The sequence below is a fragment of the Bufo gargarizans genome, chromosome 2 (genome assembly GCF_014858855.1).
Source record: "Bufo gargarizans isolate SCDJY-AF-19 chromosome 2, ASM1485885v1, whole genome shotgun sequence".
Taxonomy (NCBI): domain Eukaryota; kingdom Metazoa; phylum Chordata; class Amphibia; order Anura; family Bufonidae; genus Bufo; species Bufo gargarizans.
The window spans coordinates 572731189-572744980 of record NC_058081.1 but is presented as its reverse complement, the minus strand read 5'-3'; the positions used below and the strand labels follow the sequence as shown (position 1 = coordinate 572744980).

The 13792-nt window shown below is 44.6% G+C and overlaps 1 protein-coding gene and 1 pseudogene across 4 annotated transcripts in view; both read left to right on the top strand.

The window, feature by feature from the left end:
• Positions 1–13792, top strand: part of LOC122928662 (protein CEPU-1-like) — a 744346-nt gene that overhangs the window by 57807 nt on the left and 672747 nt on the right. The gene's annotated exons all lie outside the window — the stretch shown is intronic.
• LOC122929758 lies at positions 11757–11854 on the top strand (annotated as a pseudogene).

The window sequence follows — 13792 nt, the reverse complement described above, 5'->3', positions numbered from 1 at the left end:
ATGCGGGAGTGCGGATCCGCGGATGTGGACAGCAAATTCCGGCCTCATTGAAAATTAATGGGTCTGCACCCATTCCGCAAAATTGCGGAACGGATCCGGACCCATTTTGCGGACGTGTGAATGGACCCTAACGTGGGGAATCTGCACAAAAAATGACACATTCCTTTCTGCCCCTGAAATCAACTACCTGTGAGGATTTCCCATTGAAAACAATTGGAGGTAGACTGAGAGTGGATTCTGCATGAATTTTTATATGGAAAACGGACCAAAAACCGCGCCAAATCCGCCATGTGAACATGATCTAATGCCACTCAATAAGAGTGACCGCCTCAGAAGCTTCAATATCCTTGATAGCCACAGGACCCCATAATAAAAGACATAGTGGCAGCTAGGGGTGGGCGATATAGGCGATATGCGATATAAATTTGTGCCAAAATATGGATTTTGTGCATATCGCCGGACCGCGATATGATCGCGCTCTCTGCGCGCACCATGTTCTCCTGATGCCGTCACAGTGGAGAAGGAGGGAGTCTCTCCCTCCTCACTGTACGCGGCTGCCGCTGACCACCAGTGAGAACAGAGGAGGAGGGGAGGGACTGACAGTAAATCATTGAGTTTTCATGATCTCAGTGAGATCGTGAAAACTCAAATCCGATGGTATATTCTAACCCCCAGGCGTTCCCATGGTGACAGGGACGCTTGCCTGGGGGTTAGAATATACAGGGCCACGCCGCTCACAGGAGAACATTTATAAACGAATCAGTAACTTTAACTGTAATCATTGCTCATCTCTTTACTGGATACCTTACTCTGTCTTAGCTCCGGTAACAGCAGGCAGTGCGGGCTGGCGGCGCTCACTCACTGACGTCACTCGCCTGCGCCGCCTAGTGGGAGGAGCAGATGCGTGACGCCCGCACTGCCTGCTGTTACCGGAGCTAAGACAGAGTAAGGTATAAATGTAATGTGAGCGTCGGGGAGGGGGATCTGTGGATGTTACTGTTTAGGGGAGGGGGATCAGTGTATGGCACTGTTTAGGGGAGGGGGATCTGTGGATGGCACTATTTAGGGGTGGGGGATCAGTTGATGGCACTATTTAGGGGAGGGGGATCTGTTGATGTCACTGTTTAGGGGAGGGGGATCTGTTGATGGCACTATTTAGGGGAGGGGGATCTGTGGATGGCACTGTTTAGGGGAGGGGGATCTGTGGATGGCACTGTTTAGGGGAGGGGGATCTGTGGATGGCACTGTTTAGGGGAGGGGGATCTGTGGATGGCACTGTTTAGGGGAGGGGGATCTGTGGATGGCACTGTTTAGGGGAGGGGGATCTGTGGATGGCAATGTTTAGGGAGGGGGATCTGTGGATGGCACTGTTTAGGGGAGGGGGATCTGTGGATGGCACTGTTTAGGGGAGGGGGGTCTGTGGATGGCACTGTTTAGGGGAGGGGGATCTGTGGATGGCACTGTATAGGGGAGGGGGATCTGTGGATGGCACTGTTTAGGGGAGGGGACTCAGCTCCCTGCTGTTGTGTGCACAAAGCACAGGGCAGCAGGGAGAATGTAAAGTCCTATTCACCCTGATAGATCTATATTAGGGTGAATATGACAAGGCACTAGCCCTTAAGGAGGCTAATAGTTATTAAATAAAAAGTAAAAAAATACAAAAATAAAGTTTAAACCCCCCCCCCCCAAATATAGAAAACAGTATATCGCAATATATATCTCATATGGCAGATGCTTAAAATTATATCGCAATATAGATTTTAGGCCATATCGCCCACCCCTAGTGGCAGCCACTTGACCCACTCCCCCTTGACAGTGAAAGAATAATGTGAGGGGTGGAGGAGTAAGTTCAAGCGGAAAGCGCCATGTCTTCCAGAAATCCCAGTGTGCCAGGACTACTCCAGTGGATTCCACAGTTTTAGCACCTGTATTTTACGTCAATGCAACGGTGTATTCTGCCAGGTCGTTTGTATTTTTATTCGTTTTTAATGATTGATTCGCAGTTCTATTAGTATTAGTGTATGGAGGATGATAATGGTTGAATCTTGTGGATGCTGGGGATGTGAGCGTTGGTCTGCTGGATTTGTGTGTCTGCTGCTTTCATACATCTTGGCCCGGTTGGCGTTTTTCTTGCTTGCGCGGTCTTGTGCCCGCTTACCGTCTCTGCTCGGCATTAGTTGTAATAAGGGCCCAGTGGAATTGTGCAGCAGTCTCCGTGAGGATTTATGTCTCTGACACGTGGTCTTCACGGGCGCTCTGAGACTTCTATTCCCATCTTCTGAAGACCTGGGAAATGATGACTGTATACATCTTATATAATATATGGGGAGCTCAGGTGGACTCTATGAATTTTTTAGGAGAAAATCAAAGCTGAAGAAATGTAATGAAAGCTCCTTCACATCCAGTGCACTTTATTTTATGTTCTGCATCTGAAATGAAATGAACTCCTATTGTCAGACACATGCATCAGAATACAAATTCCTGCAACCGTAATGCTGAATGTCACACACAGAACCATGGGCTGTGCCAGCATACAGCCAATATGCAGAAGGCAAGTGTTACAGTGCCAGAATATAGAAGAGACATGGTACTATGCAGCATATTACCAACATACACAAGAGAAGTGGTACTGTGCAGCACGCAGCCAATATGCAGAAGAGAAGTGGTACTATGCAGCATGCCATCACATACAGGAGAAGTGGTACTGTACAGCATAGCAAGATACAGAAGAGAAGTGGTACTGTACAGCATAGCAAGATACAGAAGAGAAGTGGTACTGTACAGCATAGCAAGATACAGAAGAGAAGTGGTACTGTACAGCATAGCAAGATACAGAAGAGAAGTGGTACTGTACAGCATAGCAAGATACAGAAGAGAAGTGGTACTGTAGAATAGCCTCTTAATGCCTTTCACGGTTCAGGAAGTAGAAAAAACACTTAATACTATCCCATCTGGTAAAAGCCCTGACCCCGACGGGTTCCCTATTGCCTACTATAAAAAATACAAAGATGTACTATTACCACACTTTACCAATATGTGCAACTCTCTGATGTTGGGCTCTTCCCTCACTCCTCAGGCTCTGTTGGCGCACATCACCAGCTTGCATAAGGAAGGGAAGGACCCAGAGGAATGCGGTAGTTATCGACCCATATCTCTCCTCAATACAGATCTGAAGTAGTGGGCGAAGTTCTTAAGTCATCGCATTTCAAAATTGCTCCCAGAACTGATAGGAGAAGAACAGGTGGGCTTTGTGCCGGGCAGGGAGGGAAGACACAACATCAGTAGAGTGTTGCATGTTATATTCCTAGCTAAAGAGAAAAAGTCACCACTTTTACTTTTAGGGACGGATGCTGAAAAGGCGTTCGACAGAGTTAGTTGGCTGTTTATGAAATCCTGCTTAGAAGCCTCTGGCTTTCCTTTACCCACTATTGATGCAATATTTTCATTATATTTAGCCCCATCGCCTAGAATACTGGTTAATGGAACTCTGTCGGACGCCTTTCAGAATAGAAATGGCACTAGACAGGGGTGCCCCCTTTCTCCCACCCTTTTTGTCCTGACTTTGGAGATACTTCTCTTGAAGTTCAGACAATCCCCCAATATTAAGGGAATACAGATAAGAGGTGTACAACATAAGATGGCGGCGTTTGCTGACGACCTTTTACTGATGATAACAAACCCTGTAGAAGCGATGCCACATGTTTTGGAGATTATTATTTTAAAATAAATTTGGGAAAATCTGAAGCTTTGGGAGTCTCACTTGATCCGGCTAAAAAGAGACATATAGAGACCTCGACCCCTTTCAAATGGCCCAATGAGGCTATAAAATATTTAGGAATACTAGTGCCAACTAATCCGGCTCTCCTCTTCAGACTTAATTGTACCCCTTTAATAAATAAGATAAAATCATTCCTCTCCAAATGCTCGATACCTAACCTGTCTTGGCTGGGGAGAAAAAAATGTTTTGACGAGGTATGTTATACGTTCAGATCCCTTACCATTCCTGTCCCGAAGTCATTCCTTAATGCAATTAAGGTACTCATGGGAAGGTTTCTCTGGGCAGATAAAAGAGCCAGACTTTCTTTCTTCCTTCGAATGAGGGGAAGAAAGCAAGGTGGTATTTCCCTCCCGGATTTGTCTGCTTATATTCAAGCTATAAATCTGGAGAGGTGGATTGCCTTATCCAGACCACAACCTTTTGCCCTTCATATTGCCCAGGAAAGAGCTTTGTTGGGAAAAAATAGGGAACACCTTCTTTGGAGTTAAAGCAGTAAAGCTCCCAATAGACAAGAAGTAAAAAGTGAGATCACGAGGTGTACCATTATGCACTGCAATATATCTCTGGCACTTAACATGAGTGGCAAACGTCTTTCACCCATAATGCCCCTCCCTCTACTTCCACATGTATTTTTTACCAATCCCATCAAAAGATCAAATGTTTGGAGGTATGTCCAAAATTACAGACTGGGTGACCTATCTAGAACTTCTCCAAACCCTTATTATTACTCTAACCTCATTGGGAATTCCGATGCTGAAATTAATATGATCCAGAAATGGGATTTCGAGAGTACATGTGCCAAGTTCTCGAGGTCTGCACATCTTCCTCTTCCAGATCCAACCTGGCTGGAGAACTATGTCCTTCTACCTTCCATTCCTAGAAGGCGCCTTTCATCAATTTATAGGGAATTACTATCTGGGAGAGACCAACAGATTCTGGCTTATCTAAAAGAATGGGAGAGAGAACTGAATATCACAATTAATGATTCAGATAAAGCATTTATACTATCCCATTCTCATGGATTCTCCAGGTGCGTAAGAGTCCAAGAGAATTCGGTTAAGATACTTACCAGATGGTATCGAACACCGGACTTCCTTCATAGAATTAACTTGATCACTTCCAATAAGTGTTGGAGATGCTCTACTGGAGTGGGAAACATTTCACATATTTGGTGGACCTGCCCAGCCCTGAGACACTTTTGGCATGAAGTTGAAACAGCCATTAACAAGGTTTGCCGCTCCCAAATTAAACTTACAGGCCCCCTGATTTTATTGTGGCACCCCGAGAAAGACTTCAGGCCAAATAAAAACTCTATAGCCACACATATGATCACCGCTGCAAAGCTTCTTATCCCCATTAAATGGAGGGAAATGGATCTTTGACCATGTGGTACGAAAAAACAAACCTTCTATGTCAAATGGAGGAATTGGCGGGGTGGGAGAACAACAAAAGGAGTGAGTTTCTGAAAATTTGGCAACCCTGGCTTTCACACATGGAAGAGAAGTACGCTGAGGCTAAAAGGTAGCTCCGCCAAATATGCCCATTCCACAATATTGATAATGTAGACATTGTCGTCCCTAACTGTTCACAGTTCTCATGAAGTAGAGGTTTACTGTTTATACATGATAGATTTCTGCTTGAATGGTCGAGATCCTGACTGACCAATATTTATGAGTCCTTGATTATTGTTAGTTGTTGTTACCATTGTGTGTCCATCTCATGATGCTCTAACCAATTTGGAACGAGACCAGCAGAAAATATTATGTCACTTAGCTAAAATTTGCATAGGGCAACAGTTAAAAGCAGCATGATTGGAGGAGTTAGTTGACTCTAGCATAATGTATATTTACTGGTGCTCGCTATTTGCATCTTAGGACTCCTAGTTGTCTGTTGGTGGGTCTTATTTCCATCTTGCTTCATTGTCAGAGAATTGTCTTAATGCTACATGTATATGCCCTACTCTCTGATGTACATGAATATGCTTTGTATGTCTTGTTATTGAAAAAATTGACATAAATAAAGATTTTCAAAAAAAAAGAAGTGGTACTGTACAGCATAGCAAGATACAGAAGATAAGTGGTACGGTACAGCATAGCAACATACAGAAGAGAAGTGGTACTGTACAGCATAGCAAGATATAGAAGAGAAGTGGTACTGTGCAGAATAGCAACATACAGAAGAGAAGTGGTACTGTACATCATAGCAAGATACAGAAGAGAAGTGGTACTGTACAGCATAGCAACATACAGAAGAGAAGTGGTACTGTACAGCATAGCAACATACAGAAAAGAAGTGGTACTATGCAGCATAGCAACGTACAGAAGAGAAGTGGTACTGTACAGCATAGCAAGATATAGAAGAGAAGTGGTACTGTACAGCATAGCAAGATACAGAAGAGAAGTGGTACTGTACAGCATAGCAAGATATAGAAGAGAAGTGGTACTGTACAGCATAGCAAGATATAGAAGAGAAGTGGTACTGTACAGCATAGCAAGATACAGAAGAGAAGTGGTACTGTACAGCATAGCAAGATACAGAAGAGAAGTGGTACTGTACATCATAGCAGCATACAGAAGAGAAGTGGTACTGTACATCATAGCAGCATACAGAAGAGAAGTGGTACTATGCAGCATAGCAACGTACAGAAGAGAAGTGGTACTGTACAGCATAGCAAGATATAGAAGAGAAGTGGTACTGTACAGCATAGCAAGATATAGAAGAGAAGTGGTACTGTACAGCATAGCAACATACAGAAGAGAAGTGGTACCGTACAGCATAGCAAGATACAGAAGAGAAGTGGTACTGTACAGCATAGCAAGATATAGAAGAGAAGTGGTACTGTACAGCATAGCAACATACAGAAGAGAAGTGGTACCGTACAGCATAGCAAGATACAGAAGATAAGTGGTACTGTACAGCATAGCAACATACAGAAGAGAAGTGGTACTGTACAGCATAGCAAGATATAGAAGAGAAGTGGTACTGTACAGCATAGCAAGATACAGAAGAGAAGTGGTACTGTACAGCGTAGCAAGATGCAGAAGAGAAGTGGTACTGTACAGCATAGCAACATACAGAAAATGAGTGGTACTGTGCAGCATAGCAACCTACAGAAGATACGTGGTACTGTGCAGAATAGCAACATACAGAAGATACGTGGTAATGTTCAGCATACTACCAACATACTCGAGAGAAGTGTTACTGTACAGCATACAGTCAACATACAGAAGAGAAGTGGTACTGTGCAGAATACCAACATACAGAACGCACTGTGCAGCATACTACCAACTAGAGGTTGCACTATATTTTTCTAGAAGAGTAAAAAAAATACTCCTCTTACCATTTTTCAGTATTTTTAGCCGTTGGAGAGTATGAAAGTTGCAGTAAGGCCTCATGCACTCGGCCGTTGTTTTGGTCCGCATCCGAGCCACAGTTTTTGCGGCTTGGATGCGGACTCATTCACTTCAATGGGGCCGCAAAAGATACGGACAGCTGTCCGCATCTTTTGCTCCGTTCTGTGGTCCGCAAAAAAAATATAACATGTCCTATTCTTGTCCGCATAATAGGCAGTTATATTAATGGCTGTCTGTGCCGTTCCGCAAATTGCGGAACGCACACGGACGCCATCCGTGTTTTGCAGATCCGCAATTTGCAGACCGCAAAACACACAACGGTCATGTGCATATGGCCTAATTTAAATAAATAATATGTAGGCCTACATAATTTTAAGGGCTTGTTCACATGTGCGCTGGAGGCTACTTTCGGGGCCTCTGTCACAGATTCTGTAAAAAAGACTGGACAAAAAAGCCTCGCATGCTGGACTATTTTTTTCTGGTATAAAAGGCGATCCCGAATTAACGGATCCCATTATAGTCAGAGGAGTCTGTTCGGGTCAGTTATGTGTCCTATCTGGCACTTCCATTACTTTTGTGGTTCTGCTCATCTAACTACAGAAATAAATAGTGCTGATGTAAATGTGCTCTAAGAGGTGGGTATGTCTAAATTACATCACTCTCCCTTCAACCCCCTCCAATATACAGTCCCATGTAAATAACATCACTCCCTCCAGCCCCTCCAACATGCAGTCCCATGTAAATAACATCACTCCCTCCAGCCCCTCCAACATACAGTCCCATGTAAATAACATCACCCCCTTCTTCCAGCCCTTCAAACATACAGTCCCATGTAAATACCAACACTGCCTTTCCTCCAGAATAGGTTAAGTCCCTGAGAGTGAATGCAGAGCAGACAATTATAGCCAATTGATAAAGTACAGTCCAATATACTGTATCTGACTTCCCTGTACTTTATCACATGGCTATAATTGCTGTTCTGCATTCACACCAGACCCATCCCAGGGGCTGAGAAACCCCAGGCAGGCGCCCTGACCAACAATAACTAAAGCTCACTGCCCATCAGGAGGCTGCTTATCCTGCCAGGTTGCCACACCGGCGTCTATGACAATTGTACAGGCAATATTGCAATCTCTGCTACCAACATACAGAAATGAAGTTGTATTGTGCAACATACAGCCAACATGTAGAAGAGAAGTAGTATTGTGCAGCATTCCATCAGCATACAGAAGAGAAGTAGTACTGGGCCAGCATACAGACTGCATACAAACAACATACAGAAGAGAAGTGGCACAGTGCCAGCATACAGCCAACATACAGAATACAAGTGGTATTGTGGTAGCATATATCCAACATACAAAAGACAAGTGATATTGTGCCAGCATACAGCCAACATACAGAATTCAAGTGGTATTGTGGTAGCAAATATCCAACATACAAAAGACAAGTTATATTGTGCCAGCATACAGCCAACATACAGAAGACAAGTAATATTGTGCCAGCATACAGCCAACATACAGAATACAAGTGGTATTGTGGTAGCATACATCCAACAAACAAAAGGCAAATGATATTGTACTAGCATGCATCCAACATACAGAAGAGAAGTGGCATAGTGCCAGCATAGATCCAACATACAGAAGACAAGTATTGTGCCAGCATACATCCAACATACAGAACACAAGTAATATTGTGCCAGCATACATCCAACATACAGAAGACAAGTGGTATTGTGCCACCATACTGTGCCAGGATTGATGGCAGTTTATTTGTGTCTATAAATCCCTCTGCACACTCATCGACATCTAGGACCTTTTATTTGAAGAGTGTGAGAACTCTGTGGTTTCAGACCTGGAGATCCCACACATTGTTTTTGTAAATAAGTTAGGCATGAGGCCTAACTTATTTCTGTGTCGCCTCCAATCTTGGTTTTGATTAACAGTCACTGATGGAAATCACTAATCAAACCATGACCAAACTCTGTGTGAAAGCGGCCTAACCTTTTCACAGAAGGAAATTGTCTCTCTCCTGAGTTTTAGTTAAGGGGGTTGTCTAGTTTCGACTCCCGGCACCCCTGTCGAGCAGCTGCGTTCTGTTAACTGTTTACCTGCATGCCGTTGACATTGCTGCGGTGGTGCAGTGTAACTACAGCTGCTCCATCCCAATTAAATATATGTGTATATAGAACAAAATGCTCACCTGACCCCCACTCCATACTGCTGTCTGGGACACAGACCCCAGGATTCTTCTGGCCTGTGGCCTGAGTTACAGAAACCCAGGTGCAGGCTGTCATGATGACATCACCATTACCTCCTGCGCTGTGTGATTATCACAGTCTACACCATTCTACTGCTACATAGGCTTCATATCTATTGTCTCGTGGCCTATGAGAATGAATGATGGGGACAGGAACCACAGGCTACCATACCCCATCATACACTGCCGCCCCCTCGGAGGCAGGATGCCTGAGGTGAGATACTCATCGGCCTCATGGCAGAGGTGGCCCTAGGACCCACTTATGTTATTAGTGGTAGACTCTTCCCCTACCTTTCTCTTTCTGCAGCTTTGAAGCTCTGAGCCTTTACTTTGACACAAATCTAGCATCATCTCCCACCATGAGGCAGCCTTACACCTCACCTTGTGGGGCCTGTTTTCTCTCTAATTAGTTCTGAGAATGTATAGTGACGTTGTAGCAGGTGTTCATTATTCCCTCTTTCCTTGATCTAGAAGCTGTCAGCAGTAATATACGGAATAGATGTTACTGTAATATATGGTGTGTGTGGAATTATATTCCTGTTGTATTTAGTGATGCCAGTAACAGGGGATGGGGATGTGACAACCTCTCAGATATGATCTAGATTGGTTGTCAGCAGTATTAGATTGAATAGATTTGTATTGTAGTATAAGGTATGTTTATCTTGTAATTATATTACTATTATATTTACTGATTTTATTAACAGTGGATGTGGATGTGACAACCTCTCAGACATGATATAAAAGCTGGTTGTCAGCACTAATAACTTTTAATACAGTATAAGGATCTCATGAATGTCTGGTTGGCGGCATACAGTACCTTCCAACTTTTAAAGAATGCAAAGACGACAACTGCTGTGGTCGAATGTAATGTACATTAAGCAATGCCTCTAACACTGCCCAATCCCTGGCCATGCACGCCCAGTCCCCTGAGTGCCCCGTAAACAGTAGTGGTAAGCCTCCTTGCAGTAATAATGCCCCTTTAGTGCCTCTTCACAGTAAAGATTACTCCTGAGTTCCTGCTGACAGTAGTGATGCTCCATTAGTGCCATAATGCACTTAGTAGTGCCCCCTTAGTGCCAACGTATTGCCCTCACTTTGTATTGTGCCCCCTTAGTGCATTTCCATACAGTATGATACCCCCTGACGGTCCTTTCACAGCAGGGTCCCCCCCCCCCCCACACACACACACAGTGTGATGCCCTCTTAAGTGTCCCCCCACACAGTGTGATGCACCAGTAAATGGCCTAAACACAGTATGGTCCCCTGGTAAGTGCTGGGTGATGCGCCCTTAGTGCCTCCACAACGGATACTAACCTAGCCCACGTTCCCATAATGAATGGAGCTGATCCCTCAGTGCAAATCTGTTCCAGGGTTTTATGTGGCCTGGCACAGCTGGTAAAGTGATATCACAGCATTGTGCCAAACCCCTGATGGCAGGTCTTACCGAGCAAATGGTTGAGCATAGAGCTCATGGTTCCCCGCTTTACCATTGTATTCAACTGTATATGTGTTCTGAGGACACTGATCCAGTTAAAATTGGGACATTTGGTGGCTTTCCAGAAACAGCGGCCGAAATACAAGGGTGTCCTGCTGGAGCCAGGATGGTTGGGAAGCATGGGTTACCAGTAATCACATATATATGTATATTTCTGTTTAATACGGACTGCAGGTTGCAGTCAGGTGACTCTCCCGTATCCCCTGTTACTAACATTTCCTCCCATGGTTACTCACTTATCAGACGTCAGGTCTGAAGATGCTTCACAACTGCCTATATATAAATATTCTTTCTATTTTCAGCCCTCAAATTTTGTGTCTTTGTTTCCTCTTGTTCCTCTACGTCTCCTCTTCTCTGAGCCATTCACATGTTTTATCGATGGCCAAACAATTTCATCTTCCTTTTAATTTGCCGTTTTGTGCCAAATGAATCAGAGTCCTCATAATCTGCCCATAAAGAGCGCAGCTGATGACCATTCGCCAGAAACGCATTCATTTCTCCTCGGCTGAGATTTATTTTGTGAGTCGTTCCAGAACAATACCTAATTGATGTGGTGGTTGCAAGCCCCTCGGGGAGCCCCCTGGTTGGAGCCAGCGCAGTAACAAGAGGCATCGGGAGGAGCTCACAGTTTATTGTGTGATGTAAAATTTTATAGAAATGACAATATCTCATAGAAAGTAATTGGACGTTCTGCAGTGTCCCCTCTTCAGGATGTTCCTGCAAGGGTTACCTACTTGTGCTTTTGGAGACATCTTCTGGCCATAAACTACTGGAAAGATCTAATTTCTGGTAAATTATTTTTTTGCCCCACAGCAAAGGCAAACAGGTTGTATGGGGAGAGGTCCTAAAGCAAAGATATCTGTAGATGGCTACGGTGGCTTCTTGGTCTTTTGGCTAAGATCAAGTGTAGTATCTGTTCTTATTGATTCCTGGTGGACAGAGCCCTGCCAGGATGTAGAACAGAGAACCACACGGTCATACCTAGGGCCATTAGTGTCCTATGTTAGGTGACCAAGGGATCGCCGGATCGAAGCCAGGGGCTAAGATGTTTGAAAGCTTAAGGTGCAGAAGTGCCCCAGGAGTGGTGACCCTGGGGCGCCTGAACTTACTAGTGGTGGGAGCCCACTGAGTGATGGCACATTTGCACGCACTTCACTTTCTCACATTTTGAGCTCACACACCTCTTATTCTTTGCCTGGCCGTGAGGCCTGGTGTAAGGAGGAGGAATTTAAATTCCTATAATTCCGGCCGAATGTCCGGGCTGAGCTTCAGCGCACATTCAATATTTATTAAACTTTTTTTTTGTTCACTGTGTGTTCACGTTCCACGTTTGTTTGTCACAAGGATTTCTTGGGTTGCGGTGCCCTTATGGGTACCGCATGAGGTCTAGAGGGGTGTGTGGCCATCCCGGTTCCGCACTTCCCTGCAAAACTCCTTGGTCTCTCCCTGTTGAAGCTCTGTGCCGACACCTTTGGTGGCAGCCAAGGTGAAGCCGGAGCACAGACTTGGCGTACCCACGGCTTCAGCTGAGGGTTGCCTAGGCGTACACCCGGCTTTGGCTAGGAGTTGCCTGTTTTGTCTCAGTCCCTTGCAGGAGCCTTCTGGCCCGGAGGGACTGGGAAAGGTATATGGGGGGCCCTTCTCTTATGGAGAGGGCCTGCGATGGACCGTAACTGTTGTAAATTTTTGTGTGGCGCGCTGAACGATTTTGTTGCACTGATGTAGAAAGCACGCTCCTCGGGTAAAAAAATAAAAAATCTGTAGATGGCTAGGATCCTGAACCCACGTACAGACAGCTTTCTTTGAGGCAGAGCAGCAGCCTGAGCCCAGGAGTTAGATTTTAGACAACTTCAGACGTGTACATAAACAGAAGTCATTGGGGGTTATTTATCAAGAAACTTGCGACTATTTCAGACGTAAAATAATTTCAGGTCCCCTTTTTGACTGGCCATACAACTTAATATTGTTGAAATTTCCAGTATCAAAAAGTTTTTGACAGTTGGGCGGGACAGGGGTGTGTTGGAAGCAGTGCCCAAATTTGCTAAATTTACTAACCTCTATGCCTGGAAACAGCCTTACACGTTGGCTGAAAACTATGCCAGCTGTCGTAGTTTGTCCGCCACGTGTGCGGCTGCCAGAGGAATAGCAAAATTTATGACTGCACACGGCTCGTCATAAATTAGGATAATCCTCCGTCAGCGCAAGGGGAAACAAGACTGGCATGAAAACATAAATGTGCCCCATTTTGATTGTGGTTTGTATCAGAACTGTAGTGTAAAGCACTGGAGAGGTATAGAACCACAGGCTGAACATTTGATGAGACAGTGGATGGAATTCAGACTAACTCAGTCATTGACAGAGTTAAAAACTAGCTGATGCTGTAGAGAATAATTAGCTAGGATTTCCTTTTGGTGGTGGCTTGTGTCCTTTCATGGTCTGAGTGTCTGGTTTCGGTATCTGAAAAAAGTAGCACCAGCTGCAGCCATTCCAGGCATTCCACTCAACTTTAGGTAGGGTCCACCACCAGTCATAGGGAGGAAGAAGAGATCTGTAAGGTCCTTTCATACTGCCAGGCCCTCTTAATTCTCAGACTCATGAGCTCCTCTGTTTTCAGCCTTGGGTCTTTCGAGGTCTTCTTCTGTAGTGGTACCTTCACCCTTCCAGGGGTCTGATTTCTGGGATCATTACTTCCTTTTGTGTAACATTTGCTGTTGCTCTCCATTACTTACACGATGAAGCTGTGTTCTCTACCAGGATCAGTTGGGTTCTATATAAGATTTCTTGCTCCTTTTTCTCAGGATTTGAGCTTCTGTAATGATCACCGAATCTACTGATGTCTCCTAACTGTGTCCGCTGTAAGTGGTGAGGGGTTATTCAGTTCAGTTGCAGGTGAGGAGTGATAATGAGCAT